The sequence below is a fragment of the Schistocerca serialis genome, unplaced genomic scaffold (assembly GCF_023864345.2).
Source record: "Schistocerca serialis cubense isolate TAMUIC-IGC-003099 unplaced genomic scaffold, iqSchSeri2.2 HiC_scaffold_1257, whole genome shotgun sequence".
NCBI classification, from domain to species: Eukaryota; Metazoa; Arthropoda; class Insecta; order Orthoptera; family Acrididae; genus Schistocerca; species Schistocerca serialis.
The window spans coordinates 1-21,325 of NW_026047466.1; the positions used below are offsets into that span (position 1 = coordinate 1).

The 21,325-nt window shown below is 50.1% G+C and overlaps 34 non-coding genes across 34 annotated transcripts; all 34 read left to right on the forward strand.

Moving 5' to 3' along the window:
- The first annotated feature begins 130 nt into the window (after positions 1–130).
- On the forward strand, positions 131–202 carry Trnat-cgu (transfer RNA threonine (anticodon CGU)). The gene has a single exon. It is a non-coding gene; the product is annotated as a tRNA-Thr (tRNA).
- Positions 203–535: 333 nt separating this feature from the next.
- On the forward strand, positions 536–609 carry Trnan-guu (transfer RNA asparagine (anticodon GUU)). The gene has a single exon. It is a non-coding gene; the product is annotated as a tRNA-Asn (tRNA).
- A 689-nt stretch (positions 610–1,298) lies between these two features.
- Positions 1,299–1,370, forward strand: Trnat-cgu (transfer RNA threonine (anticodon CGU)). Its single transcript has one exon. It is a non-coding gene; the product is annotated as a tRNA-Thr (tRNA).
- Positions 1,371–1,703: 333 nt separating this feature from the next.
- Positions 1,704–1,777, forward strand: Trnan-guu (transfer RNA asparagine (anticodon GUU)). Its single transcript has one exon. It is a non-coding gene; the product is annotated as a tRNA-Asn (tRNA).
- Positions 1,778–2,467: 690 nt separating this feature from the next.
- Positions 2,468–2,539, forward strand: Trnat-cgu (transfer RNA threonine (anticodon CGU)). Its single transcript has one exon. It is a non-coding gene; the product is annotated as a tRNA-Thr (tRNA).
- A 333-nt stretch (positions 2,540–2,872) lies between these two features.
- On the forward strand, positions 2,873–2,946 carry Trnan-guu (transfer RNA asparagine (anticodon GUU)). The gene has a single exon. It is a non-coding gene; the product is annotated as a tRNA-Asn (tRNA).
- Positions 2,947–3,635: 689 nt separating this feature from the next.
- On the forward strand, positions 3,636–3,707 carry Trnat-cgu (transfer RNA threonine (anticodon CGU)). Its single transcript has one exon. It is a non-coding gene; the product is annotated as a tRNA-Thr (tRNA).
- A 333-nt stretch (positions 3,708–4,040) lies between these two features.
- Trnan-guu (transfer RNA asparagine (anticodon GUU)) lies at positions 4,041–4,114 on the forward strand. The gene has a single exon. It is a non-coding gene; the product is annotated as a tRNA-Asn (tRNA).
- Positions 4,115–4,803: 689 nt separating this feature from the next.
- On the forward strand, positions 4,804–4,875 carry Trnat-cgu (transfer RNA threonine (anticodon CGU)). Its single transcript has one exon. It is a non-coding gene; the product is annotated as a tRNA-Thr (tRNA).
- Positions 4,876–5,208: 333 nt separating this feature from the next.
- Trnan-guu (transfer RNA asparagine (anticodon GUU)) lies at positions 5,209–5,282 on the forward strand. The gene has a single exon. It is a non-coding gene; the product is annotated as a tRNA-Asn (tRNA).
- Positions 5,283–5,971: 689 nt separating this feature from the next.
- Trnat-cgu (transfer RNA threonine (anticodon CGU)) lies at positions 5,972–6,043 on the forward strand. The gene has a single exon. It is a non-coding gene; the product is annotated as a tRNA-Thr (tRNA).
- A 333-nt stretch (positions 6,044–6,376) lies between these two features.
- Trnan-guu (transfer RNA asparagine (anticodon GUU)) lies at positions 6,377–6,450 on the forward strand. Its single transcript has one exon. It is a non-coding gene; the product is annotated as a tRNA-Asn (tRNA).
- A 689-nt stretch (positions 6,451–7,139) lies between these two features.
- Trnat-cgu (transfer RNA threonine (anticodon CGU)) lies at positions 7,140–7,211 on the forward strand. Its single transcript has one exon. It is a non-coding gene; the product is annotated as a tRNA-Thr (tRNA).
- A 333-nt stretch (positions 7,212–7,544) lies between these two features.
- Trnan-guu (transfer RNA asparagine (anticodon GUU)) lies at positions 7,545–7,618 on the forward strand. The gene has a single exon. It is a non-coding gene; the product is annotated as a tRNA-Asn (tRNA).
- A 689-nt stretch (positions 7,619–8,307) lies between these two features.
- Positions 8,308–8,379, forward strand: Trnat-cgu (transfer RNA threonine (anticodon CGU)). Its single transcript has one exon. It is a non-coding gene; the product is annotated as a tRNA-Thr (tRNA).
- Positions 8,380–8,712: 333 nt separating this feature from the next.
- On the forward strand, positions 8,713–8,786 carry Trnan-guu (transfer RNA asparagine (anticodon GUU)). Its single transcript has one exon. It is a non-coding gene; the product is annotated as a tRNA-Asn (tRNA).
- Positions 8,787–9,475: 689 nt separating this feature from the next.
- Trnat-cgu (transfer RNA threonine (anticodon CGU)) lies at positions 9,476–9,547 on the forward strand. Its single transcript has one exon. It is a non-coding gene; the product is annotated as a tRNA-Thr (tRNA).
- Positions 9,548–9,880: 333 nt separating this feature from the next.
- Trnan-guu (transfer RNA asparagine (anticodon GUU)) lies at positions 9,881–9,954 on the forward strand. Its single transcript has one exon. It is a non-coding gene; the product is annotated as a tRNA-Asn (tRNA).
- A 689-nt stretch (positions 9,955–10,643) lies between these two features.
- On the forward strand, positions 10,644–10,715 carry Trnat-cgu (transfer RNA threonine (anticodon CGU)). Its single transcript has one exon. It is a non-coding gene; the product is annotated as a tRNA-Thr (tRNA).
- A 333-nt stretch (positions 10,716–11,048) lies between these two features.
- On the forward strand, positions 11,049–11,122 carry Trnan-guu (transfer RNA asparagine (anticodon GUU)). The gene has a single exon. It is a non-coding gene; the product is annotated as a tRNA-Asn (tRNA).
- Positions 11,123–11,811: 689 nt separating this feature from the next.
- Positions 11,812–11,883, forward strand: Trnat-cgu (transfer RNA threonine (anticodon CGU)). Its single transcript has one exon. It is a non-coding gene; the product is annotated as a tRNA-Thr (tRNA).
- A 333-nt stretch (positions 11,884–12,216) lies between these two features.
- Positions 12,217–12,290, forward strand: Trnan-guu (transfer RNA asparagine (anticodon GUU)). The gene has a single exon. It is a non-coding gene; the product is annotated as a tRNA-Asn (tRNA).
- A 689-nt stretch (positions 12,291–12,979) lies between these two features.
- Positions 12,980–13,051, forward strand: Trnat-cgu (transfer RNA threonine (anticodon CGU)). Its single transcript has one exon. It is a non-coding gene; the product is annotated as a tRNA-Thr (tRNA).
- A 333-nt stretch (positions 13,052–13,384) lies between these two features.
- Trnan-guu (transfer RNA asparagine (anticodon GUU)) lies at positions 13,385–13,458 on the forward strand. Its single transcript has one exon. It is a non-coding gene; the product is annotated as a tRNA-Asn (tRNA).
- Positions 13,459–14,681: 1,223 nt separating this feature from the next.
- Trnat-cgu (transfer RNA threonine (anticodon CGU)) lies at positions 14,682–14,753 on the forward strand. The gene has a single exon. It is a non-coding gene; the product is annotated as a tRNA-Thr (tRNA).
- A 333-nt stretch (positions 14,754–15,086) lies between these two features.
- Trnan-guu (transfer RNA asparagine (anticodon GUU)) lies at positions 15,087–15,160 on the forward strand. Its single transcript has one exon. It is a non-coding gene; the product is annotated as a tRNA-Asn (tRNA).
- Positions 15,161–16,116: 956 nt separating this feature from the next.
- Trnat-cgu (transfer RNA threonine (anticodon CGU)) lies at positions 16,117–16,188 on the forward strand. The gene has a single exon. It is a non-coding gene; the product is annotated as a tRNA-Thr (tRNA).
- Positions 16,189–16,491: 303 nt separating this feature from the next.
- Trnan-guu (transfer RNA asparagine (anticodon GUU)) lies at positions 16,492–16,565 on the forward strand. The gene has a single exon. It is a non-coding gene; the product is annotated as a tRNA-Asn (tRNA).
- A 1,223-nt stretch (positions 16,566–17,788) lies between these two features.
- Positions 17,789–17,860, forward strand: Trnat-cgu (transfer RNA threonine (anticodon CGU)). Its single transcript has one exon. It is a non-coding gene; the product is annotated as a tRNA-Thr (tRNA).
- Positions 17,861–18,193: 333 nt separating this feature from the next.
- Positions 18,194–18,267, forward strand: Trnan-guu (transfer RNA asparagine (anticodon GUU)). The gene has a single exon. It is a non-coding gene; the product is annotated as a tRNA-Asn (tRNA).
- Positions 18,268–19,223: 956 nt separating this feature from the next.
- On the forward strand, positions 19,224–19,295 carry Trnat-cgu (transfer RNA threonine (anticodon CGU)). The gene has a single exon. It is a non-coding gene; the product is annotated as a tRNA-Thr (tRNA).
- Positions 19,296–19,598: 303 nt separating this feature from the next.
- On the forward strand, positions 19,599–19,672 carry Trnan-guu (transfer RNA asparagine (anticodon GUU)). Its single transcript has one exon. It is a non-coding gene; the product is annotated as a tRNA-Asn (tRNA).
- A 689-nt stretch (positions 19,673–20,361) lies between these two features.
- Trnat-cgu (transfer RNA threonine (anticodon CGU)) lies at positions 20,362–20,433 on the forward strand. The gene has a single exon. It is a non-coding gene; the product is annotated as a tRNA-Thr (tRNA).
- Positions 20,434–20,766: 333 nt separating this feature from the next.
- Trnan-guu (transfer RNA asparagine (anticodon GUU)) lies at positions 20,767–20,840 on the forward strand. Its single transcript has one exon. It is a non-coding gene; the product is annotated as a tRNA-Asn (tRNA).
- Positions 20,841–21,325: the final 485 nt, after the last annotated feature.

Genomic DNA, 21,325 nt, shown 5'->3' on the forward strand with positions numbered 1-21,325 from the left:
AGATTTGGAAAACGGCAATGTGGACACCCCCAGCAGCAGCTGTGTGCCAAATCCGATATCTGGTCGAGGGCTGCAAGATTCAGTATGATGAAGTAACAATTTGGGGGTAGCTCACAAACGCTAAGATGCCGCCTTCTTAGCTCAGTGGTAGAGCACTGGTCTCGTAAACCAGGGGTCGTGAGTTCGAACCTCACAGAAGGCATTCATTTCTTAAACCTTCCTGCAAGGAGCGGAGCTATCTCGAGCAGCATCTAACACATGGCAGTACACTGAATGAAAGGGATGTTCTACAACCTATGACAAGTATTCTACTGGCCTCAGAGGTTTTCTGAATGCATAGGCAGAACATTGGTTTGTATGCATTTTGTAGTATAATGTCATGCTTGGCGATGTCATTCGTTTACGAGCCTCGCTACAGTGTGCATGCACGTTATCCATGTGAAGAGGCGTAAGCAAATGCTACCATTCTGCGAGATTGCTGCAGAAGGTATACGAATTGCGTTGATATACAGAGCACAAGGGAGCCAAAGTCAAGGCCTCCGTGGCGCAATCGGCTAGCGCGTTCGGCTGTTAACCGAAAGGTTGGTGGTTCGAGCCGACCCGGGGGCGAAATCGTTCTAACCGGCACCGAGGTGAGGACGTACGCCAACTTTGTTAGAGATACACAGCTAGTGTGACAATTTGGCTGCGTTTGAGTGATGCCACAGAGCCTTATACACATTCAGCCAAGTGACACTGTAGGTAAAAACATGGCCCTACACAGACGTTCTGCTGTTTTCCTTTTTATTCGTCATGTGTGACACTGCAGTAGAGGGACGCCCGCTACAAAAGACGTATTCTTTACATTCAATTTCAGCATATACGTCGCGAGTGCCATATGACAGGGCCTGTCTCTCGATGTCGATTTGTATTTGGTGTGTCTTAAGTGTCGGTCTGCAGTAGGCCGCTGTTGGCCGAGCGACGTGCAGTCGCCTTACATGAAGCCCCATGGGCAACGCCAGTGCCACTGTGGACAACAGCGCACTGTAGCCAGAGAGAGGAGCCGAAAGGCGCATTTCGCAGTCGAGCCACGCTATCCCACAAGCTGTGCACTAGGTCAGGATTGTGCAGACCGCAAACTTTTGGTGGGCCGACGCTCGTCGTCGATCGTAAGGGCGAAACATTCAAGAGATTTGGAAAACGGCAATGTGGACACCCCCAGCAGCAGCTGTGTGCCAAATCCGATATCTGGTCGAGGGCTGCAAGATTCAGTATGATGAAGTAACAATTTGGGGATAGCTCACAAACGCTAAGATGCCGCCTTCTTAGCTCAGTGGTAGAGCACTGGTCTCGTAAACCAGGGGTCGTGAGTTCGAACCTCACAGAAGGCATTCATTTCTTAAACCTTCCTGCAAGGAGCGGAGCTATCTCGAGCAGCATCTAACACATGGCAGTACACTGAATGAAAGGGATGTTCTACAACCTATGACAAGTATTCTACTGGCCTCAGAGGTTTTCTGAATGCATAGGCAGAACATTGGTTTGTATGCATTTTGTAGTATAATGTCATGCTTGGCGATGTCATTCGTTTACGAGCCTCGCTACAGTGTGCATGCACGTTATCCATGTGAAGAGGCGTAAGCAAATGCTACCATTCTGCGAGATTGCTGCAGAAGGTATACGAATTGCGTTGATATACAGAGCACAAGGGAGCCAAAGTCAAGGCCTCCGTGGCGCAATCGGCTAGCGCGTTCGGCTGTTAACCGAAAGGTTGGTGGTTCGAGCCGACCCGGGGGCGAAATCGTTCTAACCGGCACCGAGGTGAGGACGTACGTCAACTTTGTTAGAGATACACAGCTAGTGTGACAATTTGGCTGCGTTTGAGTGATGCCACAGAGCCTTATACACATTCAGCCAAGTGACACTGTAGGTAAAAACATGGCCCTACACAGACGTTCTGCTGTTTTCCTTTTTATTCGTCATGTGTGACACTGCAGTAGAGGGACGCCCGCTACAAAAGACGTATTCTTTACATTCAATTTCAGCATATACGTCGCGAGTGCCATATGACAGGGCCTGTCTCTCGATGTCGATTTGTATTTGGTGTGTCTTAAGTGTCGGTCTGCAGTAGGCCGCTGTTGGCCGAGCGACGTGCAGTCGCCTTACATGAAGCCCCCATGGGCAACGCCAGTGCCACTGTGGACAACAGCGCACTGTAGCCAGAGAGAGGAGCCGAAAGGCGCATTTCGCAGTCGAGCCACGCTATCCCACAAGCTGTGCACTAGGTCAGGATTGTGCAGACCGCAAACTTTTGGTGGGCCGACGCTCGTCGTCGATCGTAAGGGCGAAACATTCAAGAGATTTGGAAAACGGCAATGTGGACACCCCCAGCAGCAGCTGTGTGCCAAATCCGATATCTGGTCGAGGGCTGCAAGATTCAGTATGATGAAGTAACAATTTGGGGGTAGCTCACAAACGCTAAGATGCCGCCTTCTTAGCTCAGTGGTAGAGCACTGGTCTCGTAAACCAGGGGTCGTGAGTTCGAACCTCACAGAAGGCATTCATTTCTTAAACCTTCCTGCAAGGAGCGGAGCTATCTCGAGCAGCATCTAACACATGGCAGTACACTGAATGAAAGGGATGTTCTACAACCTATGACAAGTATTCTACTGGCCTCAGAGGTTTTCTGAATGCATAGGCAGAACATTGGTTTGTATGCATTTTGTAGTATAATGTCATGCTTGGCGATGTCATTCGTTTACGAGCCTCGCTACAGTGTGCATGCACGTTATCCATGTGAAGAGGCGTAAGCAAATGCTACCATTCTGCGAGATTGCTGCAGAAGGTATACGAATTGCGTTGATATACAGAGCACAAGGGAGCCAAAGTCAAGGCCTCCGTGGCGCAATCGGCTAGCGCGTTCGGCTGTTAACCGAAAGGTTGGTGGTTCGAGCCGACCCGGGGGCGAAATCGTTCTAACCGGCACCGAGGTGAGGACGTACGTCAACTTTGTTAGAGATACACAGCTAGTGTGACAATTTGGCTGCGTTTGAGTGATGCCACAGAGCCTTATACACATTCAGCCAAGTGACACTGTAGGTAAAAACATGGCCCTACACAGACGTTCTGCTGTTTTCCTTTTTATTCGTCATGTGTGACACTGCAGTAGAGGGACGCCCGCTACAAAAGACGTATTCTTTACATTCAATTTCAGCATACACGTCGCGAGTGCCATATGACAGGGCCTGTCTCTCGATGTCGATTTGTATTTGGTGTGTCTTAAGTGTCGGTCTGCAGTAGGCCGCTGTTGGCCGAGCGACGTGCAGTCGCCTTACATGAAGCCCCATGGGCAACGCCAGTGCCACTGTGGACAACAGCGCACTGTAGCCAGAGAGAGGAGCCGAAAGGCGCATTTCGCAGTCGAGCCACGCTATCCCACAAGCTGTGCACTAGGTCAGGATTGTGCAGACCGCAAACTTTTGGTGGGCCGACGCTCGTCGTCGATCGTAAGGGCGAAACATTCAAGAGATTTGGAAAACGGCAATGTGGACACCCCCAGCAGCAGCTGTGTGCCAAATCCGATATCTGGTCGAGGGCTGCAAGATTCAGTATGATGAAGTAACAATTTGGGGGTAGCTCACAAACGCTAAGATGCCGCCTTCTTAGCTCAGTGGTAGAGCACTGGTCTCGTAAACCAGGGGTCGTGAGTTCGAACCTCACAGAAGGCATTCATTTCTTAAACCTTCCTGCAAGGAGCGGAGCTATCTCGAGCAGCATCTAACACATGGCAGTACACTGAATGAAAGGGATGTTCTACAACCTATGACAAGTATTCTACTGGCCTCAGAGGTTTTCTGAATGCATAGGCAGAACATTGGTTTGTATGCATTTTGTAGTATAATGTCATGCTTGGCGATGTCATTCGTTTACGAGCCTCGCTACAGTGTGCATGCACGTTATCCATGTGAAGAGGCGTAAGCAAATGCTACCATTCTGCGAGATTGCTGCAGAAGGTATACGAATTGCGTTGATATACAGAGCACAAGGGAGCCAAAGTCAAGGCCTCCGTGGCGCAATCGGCTAGCGCGTTCGGCTGTTAACCGAAAGGTTGGTGGTTCGAGCCGACCCGGGGGCGAAATCGTTCTAACCGGCACCGAGGTGAGGACGTACGCCAACTTTGTTAGAGATACACAGCTAGTGTGACAATTTGGCTGCGTTTGAGTGATGCCACAGAGCCTTATACACATTCAGCCAAGTGACACTGTAGGTAAAAACATGGCCCTACACAGACGTTCTGCTGTTTTCCTTTTTATTCGTCATGTGTGACACTGCAGTAGAGGGACGCCCGCTACAAAAGACGTATTCTTTACATTCAATTTCAGCATATACGTCGCGAGTGCCATATGACAGGGCCTGTCTCTCGATGTCGATTTGTATTTGGTGTGTCTTAAGTGTCGGTCTGCAGTAGGCCGCTGTTGGCCGAGCGACGTGCAGTCGCCTTACATGAAGCCCCATGGGCAACGCCAGTGCCACTGTGGACAACAGCGCACTGTAGCCAGAGAGAGGAGCCGAAAGGCGCATTTCGCAGTCGAGCCACGCTATCCCACAAGCTGTGCACTAGGTCAGGATTGTGCAGACCGCAAACTTTTGGTGGGCCGACGCTCGTCGTCGATCGTAAGGGCGAAACATTCAAGAGATTTGGAAAACGGCAATGTGGACACCCCCAGCAGCAGCTGTGTGCCAAATCCGATATCTGGTCGAGGGCTGCAAGATTCAGTATGATGAAGTAACAATTTGGGGATAGCTCACAAACGCTAAGATGCCGCCTTCTTAGCTCAGTGGTAGAGCACTGGTCTCGTAAACCAGGGGTCGTGAGTTCGAACCTCACAGAAGGCATTCATTTCTTAAACCTTCCTGCAAGGAGCGGAGCTATCTCGAGCAGCATCTAACACATGGCAGTACACTGAATGAAAGGGATGTTCTACAACCTATGACAAGTATTCTACTGGCCTCAGAGGTTTTCTGAATGCATAGGCAGAACATTGGTTTGTATGCATTTTGTAGTATAATGTCATGCTTGGCGATGTCATTCGTTTACGAGCCTCGCTACAGTGTGCATGCACGTTATCCATGTGAAGAGGCGTAAGCAAATGCTACCATTCTGCGAGATTGCTGCAGAAGGTATACGAATTGCGTTGATATACAGAGCACAAGGGAGCCAAAGTCAAGGCCTCCGTGGCGCAATCGGCTAGCGCGTTCGGCTGTTAACCGAAAGGTTGGTGGTTCGAGCCGACCCGGGGGCGAAATCGTTCTAACCGGCACCGAGGTGAGGACGTACGTCAACTTTGTTAGAGATACACAGCTAGTGTGACAATTTGGCTGCGTTTGAGTGATGCCACAGAGCCTTATACACATTCAGCCAAGTGACACTGTAGGTAAAAACATGGCCCTACACAGACGTTCTGCTGTTTTCCTTTTTATTCGTCATGTGTGACACTGCAGTAGAGGGACGCCCGCTACAAAAGACGTATTCTTTACATTCAATTTCAGCATACACGTCGCGAGTGCCATATGACAGGGCCTGTCTCTCGATGTCGATTTGTATTTGGTGTGTCTTAAGTGTCGGTCTGCAGTAGGCCGCTGTTGGCCGAGCGACGTGCAGTCGCCTTACATGAAGCCCCATGGGCAACGCCAGTGCCACTGTGGACAACAGCGCACTGTAGCCAGAGAGAGGAGCCGAAAGGCGCATTTCGCAGTCGAGCCACGCTATCCCACAAGCTGTGCACTAGGTCAGGATTGTGCAGAACGCAAACTTTTGGTGGGCCGACGCTCGTCGTCGATCGTAAGGGCGAAACATTCAAGAGATTTGGAAAACGGCAATGTGGACACCCCCAGCAGCAGCTGTGTGCCAAATCCGATATCTGGTCGAGGGCTGCAAGATTCAGTATGATGAAGTAACAATTTGGGGATAGCTCACAAACGCTAAGATGCCGCCTTCTTAGCTCAGTGGTAGAGCACTGGTCTCGTAAACCAGGGGTCGTGAGTTCGAACCTCACAGAAGGCATTCATTTCTTAAACCTTCCTGCAAGGAGCGGAGCTATCTCGAGCAGCATCTAACACATGGCAGTACACTGAATGAAAGGGATGTTCTACAACCTATGACAAGTATTCTACTGGCCTCAGAGGTTTTCTGAATGCATAGGCAGAACATTGGTTTGTATGCATTTTGTAGTATAATGTCATGCTTGGCGATGTCATTCGTTTACGAGCCTCGCTACAGTGTGCATGCACGTTATCCATGTGAAGAGGCGTAAGCAAATGCTACCATTCTGCGAGATTGCTGCAGAAGGTATACGAATTGCGTTGATATACAGAGCACAAGGGAGCCAAAGTCAAGGCCTCCGTGGCGCAATCGGCTAGCGCGTTCGGCTGTTAACCGAAAGGTTGGTGGTTCGAGCCGACCCGGGGGCGAAATCGTTCTAACCGGCACCGAGGTGAGGACGTACGCCAACTTTGTTAGAGATACACAGCTAGTGTGACAATTTGGCTGCGTTTGAGTGATGCCACAGAGCCTTATACACATTCAGCCAAGTGACACTGTAGGTAAAAACATGGCCCTACACAGACGTTCTGCTGTTTTCCTTTTTATTCGTCATGTGTGACACTGCAGTAGAGGGACGCCCGCTACAAAAGACGTATTCTTTACATTCAATTTCAGCATATACGTCGCGAGTGCCATATGACAGGGCCTGTCTCTCGATGTCGATTTGTATTTGGTGTGTCTTAAGTGTCGGTCTGCAGTAGGCCGCTGTTGGCCGAGCGACGTGCAGTCGCCTTACATGAAGCCCCATGGGCAACGCCAGTGCCACTGTGGACAACAGCGCACTGTAGCCAGAGAGAGGAGCCGAAAGGCGCATTTCGCAGTCGAGCCACGCTATCCCACAAGCTGTGCACTAGGTCAGGATTGTGCAGACCGCAAACTTTTGGTGGGCCGACGCTCGTCGTCGATCGTAAGGGCGAAACATTCAAGAGATTTGGAAAACGGCAATGTGGACACCCCCAGCAGCAGCTGTGTGCCAAATCCGATATCTGGTCGAGGGCTGCAAGATTCAGTATGATGAAGTAACAATTTGGGGATAGCTCACAAACGCTAAGATGCCGCCTTCTTAGCTCAGTGGTAGAGCACTGGTCTCGTAAACCAGGGGTCGTGAGTTCGAACCTCACAGAAGGCATTCATTTCTTAAACCTTCCTGCAAGGAGCGGAGCTATCTCGAGCAGCATCTAACACATGGCAGTACACTGAATGAAAGGGATGTTCTACAACCTATGACAAGTATTCTACTGGCCTCAGAGGTTTTCTGAATGCATAGGCAGAACATTGGTTTGTATGCATTTTGTAGTATAATGTCATGCTTGGCGATGTCATTCGTTTACGAGCCTCGCTACAGTGTGCATGCACGTTATCCATGTGAAGAGGCGTAAGCAAATGCTACCATTCTGCGAGATTGCTGCAGAAGGTATACGAATTGCGTTGATATACAGAGCACAAGGGAGCCAAAGTCAAGGCCTCCGTGGCGCAATCGGCTAGCGCGTTCGGCTGTTAACCGAAAGGTTGGTGGTTCGAGCCGACCCGGGGGCGAAATCGTTCTAACCGGCACCGAGGTGAGGACGTACGTCAACTTTGTTAGAGATACACAGCTAGTGTGACAATTTGGCTGCGTTTGAGTGATGCCACAGAGCCTTATACACATTCAGCCAAGTGACACTGTAGGTAAAAACATGGCCCTACACAGACGTTCTGCTGTTTTCCTTTTTATTCGTCATGTGTGACACTGCAGTAGAGGGACGCCCGCTACAAAAGACGTATTCTTTACATTCAATTTCAGCATACACGTCGCGAGTGCCATATGACAGGGCCTGTCTCTCGATGTCGATTTGTATTTGGTGTGTCTTAAGTGTCGGTCTGCAGTAGGCCGCTGTTGGCCGAGCGACGTGCAGTCGCCTTACATGAAGCCCCATGGGCAACGCCAGTGCCACTGTGGACAACAGCGCACTGTAGCCAGAGAGAGGAGCCGAAAGGCGCATTTCGCAGTCGAGCCACGCTATCCCACAAGCTGTGCACTAGGTCAGGATTGTGCAGACCGCAAACTTTTGGTGGGCCGACGCTCGTCGTCGATCGTAAGGGCGAAACATTCAAGAGATTTGGAAAACGGCAATGTGGACACCCCCAGCAGCAGCTGTGTGCCAAATCCGATATCTGGTCGAGGGCTGCAAGATTCAGTATGATGAAGTAACAATTTGGGGATAGCTCACAAACGCTAAGATGCCGCCTTCTTAGCTCAGTGGTAGAGCACTGGTCTCGTAAACCAGGGGTCGTGAGTTCGAACCTCACAGAAGGCATTCATTTCTTAAACCTTCCTGCAAGGAGCGGAGCTATCTCGAGCAGCATCTAACACATGGCAGTACACTGAATGAAAGGGATGTTCTACAACCTATGACAAGTATTCTACTGGCCTCAGAGGTTTTCTGAATGCATAGGCAGAACATTGGTTTGTATGCATTTTGTAGTATAATGTCATGCTTGGCGATGTCATTCGTTTACGAGCCTCGCTACAGTGTGCATGCACGTTATCCATGTGAAGAGGCGTAAGCAAATGCTACCATTCTGCGAGATTGCTGCAGAAGGTATACGAATTGCGTTGATATACAGAGCACAAGGGAGCCAAAGTCAAGGCCTCCGTGGCGCAATCGGCTAGCGCGTTCGGCTGTTAACCGAAAGGTTGGTGGTTCGAGCCGACCCGGGGGCGAAATCGTTCTAACCGGCACCGAGGTGAGGACGTACGCCAACTTTGTTAGAGATACACAGCTAGTGTGACAATTTGGCTGCGTTTGAGTGATGCCACAGAGCCTTATACACATTCAGCCAAGTGACACTGTAGGTAAAAACATGGCCCTACACAGACGTTCTGCTGTTTTCCTTTTTATTCGTCATGTGTGACACTGCAGTAGAGGGACGCCCGCTACAAAAGACGTATTCTTTACATTCAATTTCAGCATATACGTCGCGAGTGCCATATGACAGGGCCTGTCTCTCGATGTCGATTTGTATTTGGTGTGTCTTAAGTGTCGGTCTGCAGTAGGCCGCTGTTGGCCGAGCGACGTGCAGTCGCCTTACATGAAGCCCCATGGGCAACGCCAGTGCCACTGTGGACAACAGCGCACTGTAGCCAGAGAGAGGAGCCGAAAGGCGCATTTCGCAGTCGAGCCACGCTATCCCACAAGCTGTGCACTAGGTCAGGATTGTGCAGACCGCAAACTTTTGGTGGGCCGACGCTCGTCGTCGATCGTAAGGGCGAAACATTCAAGAGATTTGGAAAACGGCAATGTGGACACCCCCAGCAGCAGCTGTGTGCCAAATCCGATATCTGGTCGAGGGCTGCAAGATTCAGTATGATGAAGTAACAATTTGGGGATAGCTCACAAACGCTAAGATGCCGCCTTCTTAGCTCAGTGGTAGAGCACTGGTCTCGTAAACCAGGGGTCGTGAGTTCGAACCTCACAGAAGGCATTCATTTCTTAAACCTTCCTGCAAGGAGCGGAGCTATCTCGAGCAGCATCTAACACATGGCAGTACACTGAATGAAAGGGATGTTCTACAACCTATGACAAGTATTCTACTGGCCTCAGAGGTTTTCTGAATGCATAGGCAGAACATTGGTTTGTATGCATTTTGTAGTATAATGTCATGCTTGGCGATGTCATTCGTTTACGAGCCTCGCTACAGTGTGCATGCACGTTATCCATGTGAAGAGGCGTAAGCAAATGCTACCATTCTGCGAGATTGCTGCAGAAGGTATACGAATTGCGTTGATATACAGAGCACAAGGGAGCCAAAGTCAAGGCCTCCGTGGCGCAATCGGCTAGCGCGTTCGGCTGTTAACCGAAAGGTTGGTGGTTCGAGCCCACCCGGGGGCGAAATCGTTCTAACCGGCACCGAGGTGAGGACGTACGTCAACTTTGTTAGAGATACACAGCTAGTGTGACAATTTGGCTGCGTTTGAGTGATGCCACAGAGCCTTATACACATTCAGCCAAGTGACACTGTAGGTAAAAACATGGCCCTACACAGACGTTCTGCTGTTTTCCTTTTTATTCGTCATGTGTGACACTGCAGTAGAGGGACGCCCGCTACAAAAGACGTATTCTTTACATTCAATTTCAGCATATACGTCGCGAGTGCCATATGACAGGGCCTGTCTCTCGATGTCGATTTGTATTTGGTGTGTCTTAAGTGTCGGTCTGCAGTAGGCCGCTGTTGGCCGAGCGACGTGCAGTCGCCTTACATGAAGCCCCATGGGCAACGCCAGTGCCACTGTGGACAACAGCGCACTGTAGCCAGAGAGAGGAGCCGAAAGGCGCATTTCGCAGTCGAGCCACGCTATCCCACAAGCTGTGCACTAGGTCAGGATTGTGCAGACCGCAAACTTTTGGTGGGCCGACGCTCGTCGTCGATCGTAAGGGCGAAACATTCAAGAGATTTGGAAAACGGCAATGTGGACACCCCCAGCAGCAGCTGTGTGCCAAATCCGATATCTGGTCGAGGGCTGCAAGATTCAGTATGATGAAGTAACAATTTGGGGATAGCTCACAAACGCTAAGATGCCGCCTTCTTAGCTCAGTGGTAGAGCACTGGTCTCGTAAACCAGGGGTCGTGAGTTCGAACCTCACAGAAGGCATTCATTTCTTAAACCTTCCTGCAAGGAGCGGAGCTATCTCGAGCAGCATCTAACACATGGCAGTACACTGAATGAAAGGGATGTTCTACAACCTATGACAAGTATTCTACTGGCCTCAGAGGTTTTCTGAATGCATAGGCAGAACATTGGTTTGTATGCATTTTGTAGTATAATGTCATGCTTGGCGATGTCATTCGTTTACGAGCCTCGCTACAGTGTGCATGCACGTTATCCATGTGAAGAGGCGTAAGCAAATGCTACCATTCTGCGAGATTGCTGCAGAAGGTATACGAATTGCGTTGATATACAGAGCACAAGGGAGCCAAAGTCAAGGCCTCCGTGGCGCAATCGGCTAGCGCGTTCGGCTGTTAACCGAAAGGTTGGTGGTTCGAGCCGACCCGGGGGCGAAATCGTTCTAACCGGCACCGAGGTGAGGACGTACGTCAACTTTGTTAGAGATACACAGCTAGTGTGACAATTTGGCTGCGTTTGAGTGATGCCACAGAGCCTTATACACATTCAGCCAAGTGACACTGTAGGTAAAAACATGGCCCTACACAGACGTTCTGCTGTTTTCCTTTTTATTCGTCATGTGTGACACTGCAGTAGAGGGACGCCCGCTACAAAAGACGTATTCTTTACATTCAATTTCAGCATATACGTCGCGAGTGCCATATGACAGGGCCTGTCTCTCGATGTCGATTTGTATTTGGTGTGTCTTAAGTGTCGGTCTGCAGTAGGCCGCTGTTGGCCGAGCGACGTGCAGTCGCCTTACATGAAGCCCCATGGGCAACGCCAGTGCCACTGTGGACAACAGCGCACTGTAGCCAGAGAGAGGAGCCGAAAGGCGCATTTCGCAGTCGAGCCACGCTATCCCACAAGCTGTGCACTAGGTCAGGATTGTGCAGACCGCAAACTTTTGGTGGGCCGACGCTCGTCGTCGATCGTAAGGGCGAAACATTCAAGAGATTTGGAAAACGGCAATGTGGACACCCCCAGCAGCAGCTGTGTGCCAAATCCGATATCTGGTCGAGGGCTGCAAGATTCAGTATGATGAAGTAACAATTTGGGGATAGCTCACAAACGCTAAGATGCCGCCTTCTTAGCTCAGTGGTAGAGCACTGGTCTCGTAAACCAGGGGTCGTGAGTTCGAACCTCACAGAAGGCATTCATTTCTTAAACCTTCCTGCAAGGAGCGGAGCTATCTCGAGCAGCATCTAACACATGGCAGTACACTGAATGAAAGGGATGTTCTACAACCTATGACAAGTATTCTACTGGCCTCAGAGGTTTTCTGAATGCATAGGCAGAACATTGGTTTGTATGCATTTTGTAGTATAATGTCATGCTTGGCGATGTCATTCGTTTACGAGCCTCGCTACAGTGTGCATGCACGTTATCCATGTGAAGAGGCGTAAGCAAATGCTACCATTCTGCGAGATTGCTGCAGAAGGTATACGAATTGCGTTGATATACAGAGCACAAGGGAGCCAAAGTCAAGGCCTCCGTGGCGCAATCGGCTAGCGCGTTCGGCTGTTAACCGAAAGGTTGGTGGTTCAAGCCCACCCGGGGGCGAAATCGTTCTAACCGGCACCGAGGTGAGGACGTACGTCAACTTTGTTAGAGATACACAGCTAGTGTGACAATTTGGCTGCGTTTGAGTGATGCCACAGAGCCTTATACACATTCAGCCAAGTGACACTGTAGGTAAAAACATGGCCCTACACAGACGTTCTGCTGTTTTCCTTTTTATTCGTCATGTGTGACACTGCAGTAGAGGGACGCCCGCTACAAAAGACGTATTCTTTACATTCAATTTCAGCATACACGTCGCGAGTGCCATATGACAGGGCCTGTCTCTCGATGTCGATTTGTATTTGGTGTGTCTTAAGTGTCGGTCTGCAGTAGGCCGCTGTTGGCCGAGCGACGTGCAGTCGCCTTACATGAAGCCCCATGGGCAACGCCAGTGCCACTGTGGACAACAGCGCACTGTAGCCAGAGAGAGGAGCCGAAAGGCGCATTTCGCAGTCGAGCCACGCTATCCCACAAGCTGTGCACTAGGTCAGGATTGTGCAGACCGCAAACTTTTGGTGGGCCGACGCTCGTCGTCGATCGTAAGGGCGAAACATTCAAGAGATTTGGAAAACGGCAATGTGGACACCCCCAGCAGCAGCTGTGTGCCAAATCCGATATCTGGTCGAGGGCTGCAAGATTCAGTATGATGAAGTAACAATTTGGGGATAGCTCACAAACGCTAAGATGCCGCCTTCTTAGCTCAGTGGTAGAGCACTGGTCTCGTAAACCAGGGGTCGTGAGTTCGAACCTCACAGAAGGCATTCATTTCTTAAACCTTCCTGCAAGGAGCGGAGCTATCTCGAGCAGCATCTAACACATGGCAGTACACTGAATGAAAGGGATGTTCTACAACCTATGACAAGTATTCTACTGGCCTCAGAGGTTTTCTGAATGCATAGGCAGAACATTGGTTTGTATGCATTTTGTAGTATAATGTCATGCTTGGCGATGTCATTCGTTTACGAGCCTCGCTACAGTGTGCATGCACGTTATCCATGTGAAGAGGCGTAAGCAAATGCTACCATTCTGCGAGATTGCTGCAGAAGGTATACGAATTGCGTTGATATACAGAGCACAAGGGAGCCAAAGTCAAGGCCTCCGTGGCGCAATCGGATAGCGCGTTCGGCTGTTAACCGAAAGGTTGGTGGTTCGAGCCGACCCGGGGGCGAAATCGTTCTAACCGGCACCGAGGTGAGGACGTACGTCAACTTTGTTAGAGATACACAGCTAGTGTGACAATTTGGCTGCGTTTGAGTGATGCCACAGAGCCTTATACACATTCAGCCAAGTGACACTGTAGGTAAAAACATGGCCCTACACAGACGTTCTGCTGTTTTCCTTTTTATTCGTCATGTGTGACACTGCAGTAGAGGGACGCCCGCTACAAAAGACGTATTCTTTACATTCAATTTCAGCATATACGTCGCGAGTGCCATATGACAGGGCCTGTCTCTCGATGTCGATTTGTATTTGGTGTGTCTTAAGTGTCGGTCTGCAGTAGGCCGCTGTTGGCCGAGCGACGTGATGCTACAGAGCCTTATACACATTCAGCCAAGTGACACTGTAGGTAAAAACATGGCCCTACACAGACGTTCTGCTGTTTTCCTTTTTATTCGTCATGTGTGACACTGCAGTAGAGGGACGCCCGCTACGAAAGACGTATTCTTTACATTCAATTTCAGCATATACGTCGCGAGTGCCATATGACAGGGCCTGTCTCTCGATGTCGATTTGTATTTGGTGTGTCTTAAGTGTCGGTCTGCAGTAGGCCGCTGTTGGCCGAGCGACGTGATGCCACAGAGCCTTATACACATTCAGCCAAGTGACACTGTAGGTAAAAACATGGCCCTACACAGACGTTCTGCTGTTTTCCTTTTTATTCGTCATGTGTGACACTGCAGTAGAGGGACGCCCGCTACAAAAGACGTATTCTTTACATTCAATTTCAGCATATACGTCGCGAGTGCCATATGACAGGGCCTGTCTCTCGATGTCGATTTGTATTTGGTGTGTCTTAAGTGTCGGTCTGCAGTAGGCCGCTGTTGGCCGAGCGACGTGCAGTCGCCTTACATGAAGCCCCATGGGCAACGCCAGTGCCACTGTGGACAACAGCGCACTGTAGCCAGAGAGAGGAGCCGAAAGGCGCATTTCGCAGTCGAGCCACGCTATCCCACAAGCTGTGCACTAGGTCAGGATTGTGCAGACCGCAAACTTTTGGTGGGCCGACGCTCGTCGTCGATCGTAAGGGCGAAACATTCAAGAGATTTGGAAAACGGCAATGTGGACACCCCCAGCAGCAGCTGTGTGCCAAATCCGATATCTGGTCGAGGGCTGCAAGATTCAGTATGATGAAGTAACAATTTGGGGATAGCTCACAAACGCTAAGATGCCGCCTTCTTAGCTCAGTGGTAGAGCACTGGTCTCGTAAACCAGGGGTCGTGAGTTCGAACCTCACAGAAGGCATTCATTTCTTAAACCTTCCTGCAAGGAGCGGAGCTATCTCGAGCAGCATCTAACACATGGCAGTACACTGAATGAAAGGGATGTTCTACAACCTATGACAAGTATTCTACTGGCCTCAGAGGTTTTCTGAATGCATAGGCAGAACATTGGTTTGTATGCATTTTGTAGTATAATGTCATGCTTGGCGATGTCATTCGTTTACGAGCCTCGCTACAGTGTGCATGCACGTTATCCATGTGAAGAGGCGTAAGCAAATGCTACCATTCTGCGAGATTGCTGCAGAAGGTATACGAATTGCGTTGATATACAGAGCACAAGGGAGCCAAAGTCAAGGCCTCCGTGGCGCAATCGGCTAGCGCGTTCGGCTGTTAACCGAAAGGTTGGTGGTTCGAGCCGACCCGGGGGCGAAATCGTTCTAACCGGCACCGAGGTGAGGACGTACGTCAACTTTGTTAGAGATACACAGCTAGTGTGACAATTTGGCTGCGTTTGAGTGATGCCACAGAGCCTTATACACATTCAGCCAAGTGACACTGTAGGTATAAACATGGCCCTACACAGACGTTCTGCTGTTTTCCTTTTTATTCGTCATGTGTGACACTGCAGTAGAGGGACGCCCGCTACAAAAGACGTATTCTTTACATTCAATTTCAGCATATACGTCGCGAGTGCCATATGACAGGGCCTGTCTCTCGATGTCGATTTGTATTTGGTGTGTCTTAAGTGTCGGTCTGCAGTAGGCCGCTGTTGGCCGAGCGACGTGATGCCACAGAGCCTTATACACATTCAGCCAGGTGACACTGTAGGTAAAAACATGGCCCTACACAGACGTTCTGCTGTTTTCCTTTTTATTCGTCATGTGTGACACTGCAGTAGAGGGACGCCCGCTACAAAAGACGTATTCTTTACATTCAATTTCAGCATATACGTCGCGAGTGCCATATGACAGGGCCTGTCTCTCGATGTCGATTTGTATTTGGTGTGTCTTAAGTGTCGGTCTGCAGTAGGCCGCTGTTGGCCGAGCGACGTGCAGTCGCCTTACATGAAGCCCCATGGGCAACGCCAGTGCCACTGTGGACAACAGCGCACTGTAGCCAGAGAGAGGAGCCGAAAGGCGCATTTCGCAGTCGAGCCACGCTATCCCACAAGCTGTGCACTAGGTCAGGATTGTGCAGACCGCAAACTTATGGTGGGCCGACGCTCGTCGTCGATCGTAAGGGCGAAACATTCAAGAGATTTGGAAAACGGCAATGTGGACACCCCCAGCAGCAGCTGTGTGCCAAATCCGATATCTGGTCGAGGGCTGCAAGATTCAGTATGATGAAGTAACAATTTGGGGATAGCTCACAAACGCTAAGATGCCGCCTTCTTAGCTCAGTGGTAGAGCACTGGTCTCGTAAACCAGGGGTCGTGAGTTCGAACCTCACAGAAGGCATTCATTTCTTAAACCTTCCTGCAAGGAGCGGAGCTATCTCGAGCAGCATCTAACACATGGCAGTACACTGAATGAAAGGGATGTTCTACAACCTATGACAAGTATTCTACTGGCCTCAGAGGTTTTCTGAATGCATAGGCAGAACATTGGTTTGTATGCATTTTGTAGTATAATGTCATGCTTGGCGATGTCATTCGTTTACGAGCCTCGCTACAGTGTGCATGCACGTTATCCATGTGAAGAGGCGTAAGCAAATGCTACCACTCGCGTTGATATACAGGGCACAAGGGAGCCAAAGTCAAGGCCTCCGTGGCGCAATCGGCTAGCGCGTTCGGCTGTTAACCGAAAGGTTGGTGGTTCGAGCCCACCCGGGGGCGAAATCGTTCTAACCGGCACCGAGGTGAGGACGTACGTCAACTTTGTTAGAGATACACAGCTAGTGTGACAATTTGGCTGCGTTTGAGTGATGCCACAGAGCCTTATACACATTCTGCCAAGTGACACTGTAGGTAAAAACATGGCCCTACACAGACGTTCTGCTGTTTTCCTTTTTATTCGTCATGTGTGACACTGCAGTAGAGGGACGCCCGCTACAAAAGACGTATTCTTTACATTCAATTTCAGCATATACGTCGCGAGTGCCATATGACAGGGCCTGTCTCTCGATGTCGATTTGTATTTGGTGTGTCTTAAGTGTCGGTCTGCAGTAGGCCGCTGTTGGCCGAGCGACGTGATGCTACAGAGCCTTATACACATTCAGCCAAGTGACACTGTAGGTAAAAACATGGCCCTACACAGACGTTCTGCTGTTTTCCTTTTTATTCGTCATGTGTGACACTGCAGTAGAGGGACGCCCGCTACAAAAGACGTATTCTTTACATTCAATTTCAGCATATACGTCGCGAGTGCCATATGACAGGGCCTGTCTCTCGATGTCGATTTGTATTTGGTGTGTCTTAAGTGTCGGTCTGCAGTAGGCCGCTGTTGGCCGAGCGACGTGATGCCACAGAGCCTTATACACATTCAGCCAAGTGACACTGTAGGTAAAAACATGGCCCTACACAGACGTTCTGCTGTTTTCCTTTTTATTCGTCATGTGTGACACTGCAGTAGAGGGACGCCCGCTACAAAAGACGTATTCTTTACATTCAATTTCAGCATATACGTCGCGAGTGCCATATGACAGGGCCTGTCTCTCGATGTCGATTTGTATTTGGTGTGTCTTAAGTGTCGGTCTGCAGTAGGCCGCTGTTGGCCGAGCGACGTGCAGTCGCCTTACATGAAGCCCCATGGGCAACGCCAGTGCCACTGTGGACAACAGCGCACTGTAGCCAGAGAGAGGAGCCGAAAGGCGCATTTCGCAGTCGAGCCACGCTATCCCACAAGCTGTGCACTAGGTCAGGATTGTGCAGACCGCAAACTTTTGGTGGGCCGACGCTCGTCGTCGATCGTAAGGGCGAAACATTCAAGAGATTTGGAAAACGGCAATGTGGACACCCCCAGCAGCAGCTGTGTGCCAAATCCGATATCTGGTCGAGGGCTGCAAGATTCAGTATGATGAAGTAACAATTTGGGGATAGCTCACAAACGCTAAGATGCCGCCTTCTTAGCTCAGTGGTAGAGCACTGGTCTCGTAAACCAGGGGTCGTGAGTTCGAACCTCACAGAAGGCATTCATTTCTTAAACCTTCCTGCAAGGAGCGGAGCTATCTCGAGCAGCATCTAACACATGGCAGTACACTGAATGAAAGGGATGTTCTACAACCTATGACAAGTATTCTACTGGCCTCAGAGGTTTTCTGAATGCATAGGCAGAACATTGGTTTGTATGCATTTTGTAGTATAATGTCATGCTTGGCGATGTCATTCGTTTACGAGCCTCGCTACAGTGTGCATGCACGTTATCCATGTGAAGAGGCGTAAGCAAATGCTACCATTCTGCGAGATTGCTGCAGAAGGTATACGAATTGCGTTGATATACAGAGCACAAGGGAGCCAAAGTCAAGGCCTCCGTGGCGCAATCGGCTAGCGCGTTCGGCTGTTAACCGAAAGGTTGGTGGTTCGAGCCGACCCGGGGGCGAAATCGTTCTAACCGGCACCGAGGTGAGGACGTACGTCAACTTTGTTAGAGATACACAGCTAGTGTGACAATTTGGCTGCGTTTGAGTGATGCCACAGAGCCTTATACACATTCAGCCAAGTGACACTGTAGGTATAAACATGGCCCTACACAGACGTTCTGCTGTTTTCCTTTTTATTCGTCATGTGTGACACTGCAGTAGAGGGACGCCCGCTACAAAAGACGTATTCTTTACATTCAATTTCAGCATATACGTCGCGAGTGCCATATGACAGGGCCTGTCTCTCGATGTCGATTTGTATTTGGTGTGTCTTAAGTGTCGGTCTGCAGTAGGCCGCTGTTGGCCGAGCGACGTGATGCCACAGAGCCTTATACACATTCAGCCAGGTGACACTGTAGGTAAAAACATGGCCCTACACAGACGTTCTGCTGTTTTCCTTTTTATTCGTCATGTGTGACACTGCAGTAGAGGGACGCCCGCTACAAAAGACGTATTCTTTACATTCAATTTCAGCATATACGTCGCGAGTGCCATATGACAGGGCCTGTCTCTCGATGTCGATTTGTATTTGGTGTGTCTTAAGTGTCGGTCTGCAGTAGGCCGCTGTTGGCCGAGCGACGTGCAGTCGCCTTACATGAAGCCCCATGGGCAACGCCAGTGCCACTGTGGACAACAGCGCACTGTAGCCAGAGAGAGGAGCCGAAAGGCGCATTTCGCAGTCGAGCCACGCTATCCCACAAGCTGTGCACTAGGTCAGGATTGTGCAGACCGCAAACTTATGGTGGGCCGACGCTCGTCGTCGATCGTAAGGGCGAAACATTCAAGAGATTTGGAAAACGGCAATGTGGACACCCCCAGCAGCAGCTGTGTGCCAAATCCGATATCTGGTCGAGGGCTGCAAGATTCAGTATGATGAAGTAACAATTTGGGGATAGCTCACAAACGCTAAGATGCCGCCTTCTTAGCTCAGTGGTAGAGCACTGGTCTCGTAAACCAGGGGTCGTGAGTTCGAACCTCACAGAAGGCATTCATTTCTTAAACCTTCCTGCAAGGAGCGGAGCTATCTCGAGCAGCATCTAACACATGGCAGTACACTGAATGAAAGGGATGTTCTACAACCTATGACAAGTATTCTACTGGCCTCAGAGGTTTTCTGAATGCATAGGCAGAACATTGGTTTGTATGCATTTTGTAGTATAATGTCATGCTTGGCGATGTCATTCGTTTACGAGCCTCGCTACAGTGTGCATGCACGTTATCCATGTGAAGAGGCGTAAGCAAATGCTACCACTCGCGTTGATATACAGGGCACAAGGGAGCCAAAGTCAAGGCCTCCGTGGCGCAATCGGCTAGCGCGTTCGGCTGTTAACCGAAAGGTTGGTGGTTCGAGCCCACCCGGGGGCGAAATCGTTCTAACCGGCACCGAGGTGAGGACGTACGTCAACTTTGTTAGAGATACACAGCTAGTGTGACAATTTGGCTGCGTTTGAGTGATGCCACAGAGCCTTATACACATTCTGCCAAGTGACACTGTAGGTAAAAACATGGCCCTACACAGACGTTCTGCTGTTTTCCTTTTTATTCGTCATGTGTGACACTGCAGTAGAGGGACGCCCGCTACAAAAGACGTATTCTTTACATTCAATTTCAGCATACACGTCGCGAGTGCCATATGACAGGGCCTGTCTCTCGATGTCGATTTGTATTTGGTGTGTCTTAAGTGTCGGTCTGCAGTAGGCCGCTGTTGGCCGAGCGACGTGCAGTCGCCTTACATGAAGCCCCATGGGCAACGCCAGTGCCACTGTGGACAACAGCGCACTGTAGCCAGAGAGAGGAGCCGAAAGGCGCATTTCGCAGTCGAGCCACGCTATCCCACAAGCTGTGCACTAGGTCAGGATTGTGCAGACCGCAAACTTTTGGTGGGCCGACGCTCGTCGTCGATCGTAAGGGCGAAACATTCAAGAGATTTGGAAAACGGCAATGTGGACACCCCCAGCAGCAGCTGTGTGCCAAATCCGATATCTGGTCGAGGGCTGCAAGATTCAGTATGATGAAGTAACAATTTGGGGATAGCTCACAAACGCTAAGATGCCGCCTTCTTAGCTCAGTGGAAGAGCACTGGTCTCGTAAACCAGGGGTCGTGAGTTCGAACCTCACAGAAGGCATTCATTTCTTAAACCTTCCTGCAAGGAGCGGAGCTATCTCGAGCAGCATCTAACACATGGCAGTACACTGAATGAAAGGGATGTTCTACAACCTATGACAAGTATTCTACTGGCCTCAGAGGTTTTCTGAATGCATAGGCAGAACATTGGTTTGTATGCATTTTGTAGTATAATGTCATGCTTGGCGATGTCATTCGTTTACGAGCCTCGCTACAGTGTGCATGCACGTTATCCATGTGAAGAGGCGTAAGCAAATGCTACCATTCTGCGAGATTGCTGCAGAAGGTATACGAATTGCGTTGATATACAGAGCACAAGGGAGCCAAAGTCAAGGCCTCCGTGGCGCAATCGGCTAGCGCGTTCGGCTGTTAACCGAAAGGTTGGTGGTTCGAGCCCACCCGGGGGCGAAATCGTTCTAACCGGCACCGAGGTGAGGACGTACGTCAACTTTGTTAGAGATACACAGCTAGTGTGACAATTTGGCTGCGTTTGAGTGATGCCACAGAGCCTTATACACATTCAGCCAAGTGACACTGTAGGTAAAAACATGGCCCTACACAGACGTTCTGCTGTTTTCCTTTATATTCGTCATGTGTGACACTGCAGTAGAGGGACGCCCGCTACAAAAGACGTATTCTTTACATTCAATTTCAGCATACACGTCGCGAGTGCCATATGACAGGGCCTGTCTCTCGATGTCGATTTGTATTTGGTGTGTCTTAAGTGTCGGTCTGCAGTAGGCCGCTGTTGGCCGAGCGACGTGCAGTCGCCTTACATGAAGCCCCATGGGCAACGCCAGTGCCACTGTGGACAACAGCGCACTGTAGCCAGAGAGAGGAGCCGAAAGGCGCATTTCGCAGTCGAGCCACGCTATCCCACAAGCTGTGCACTA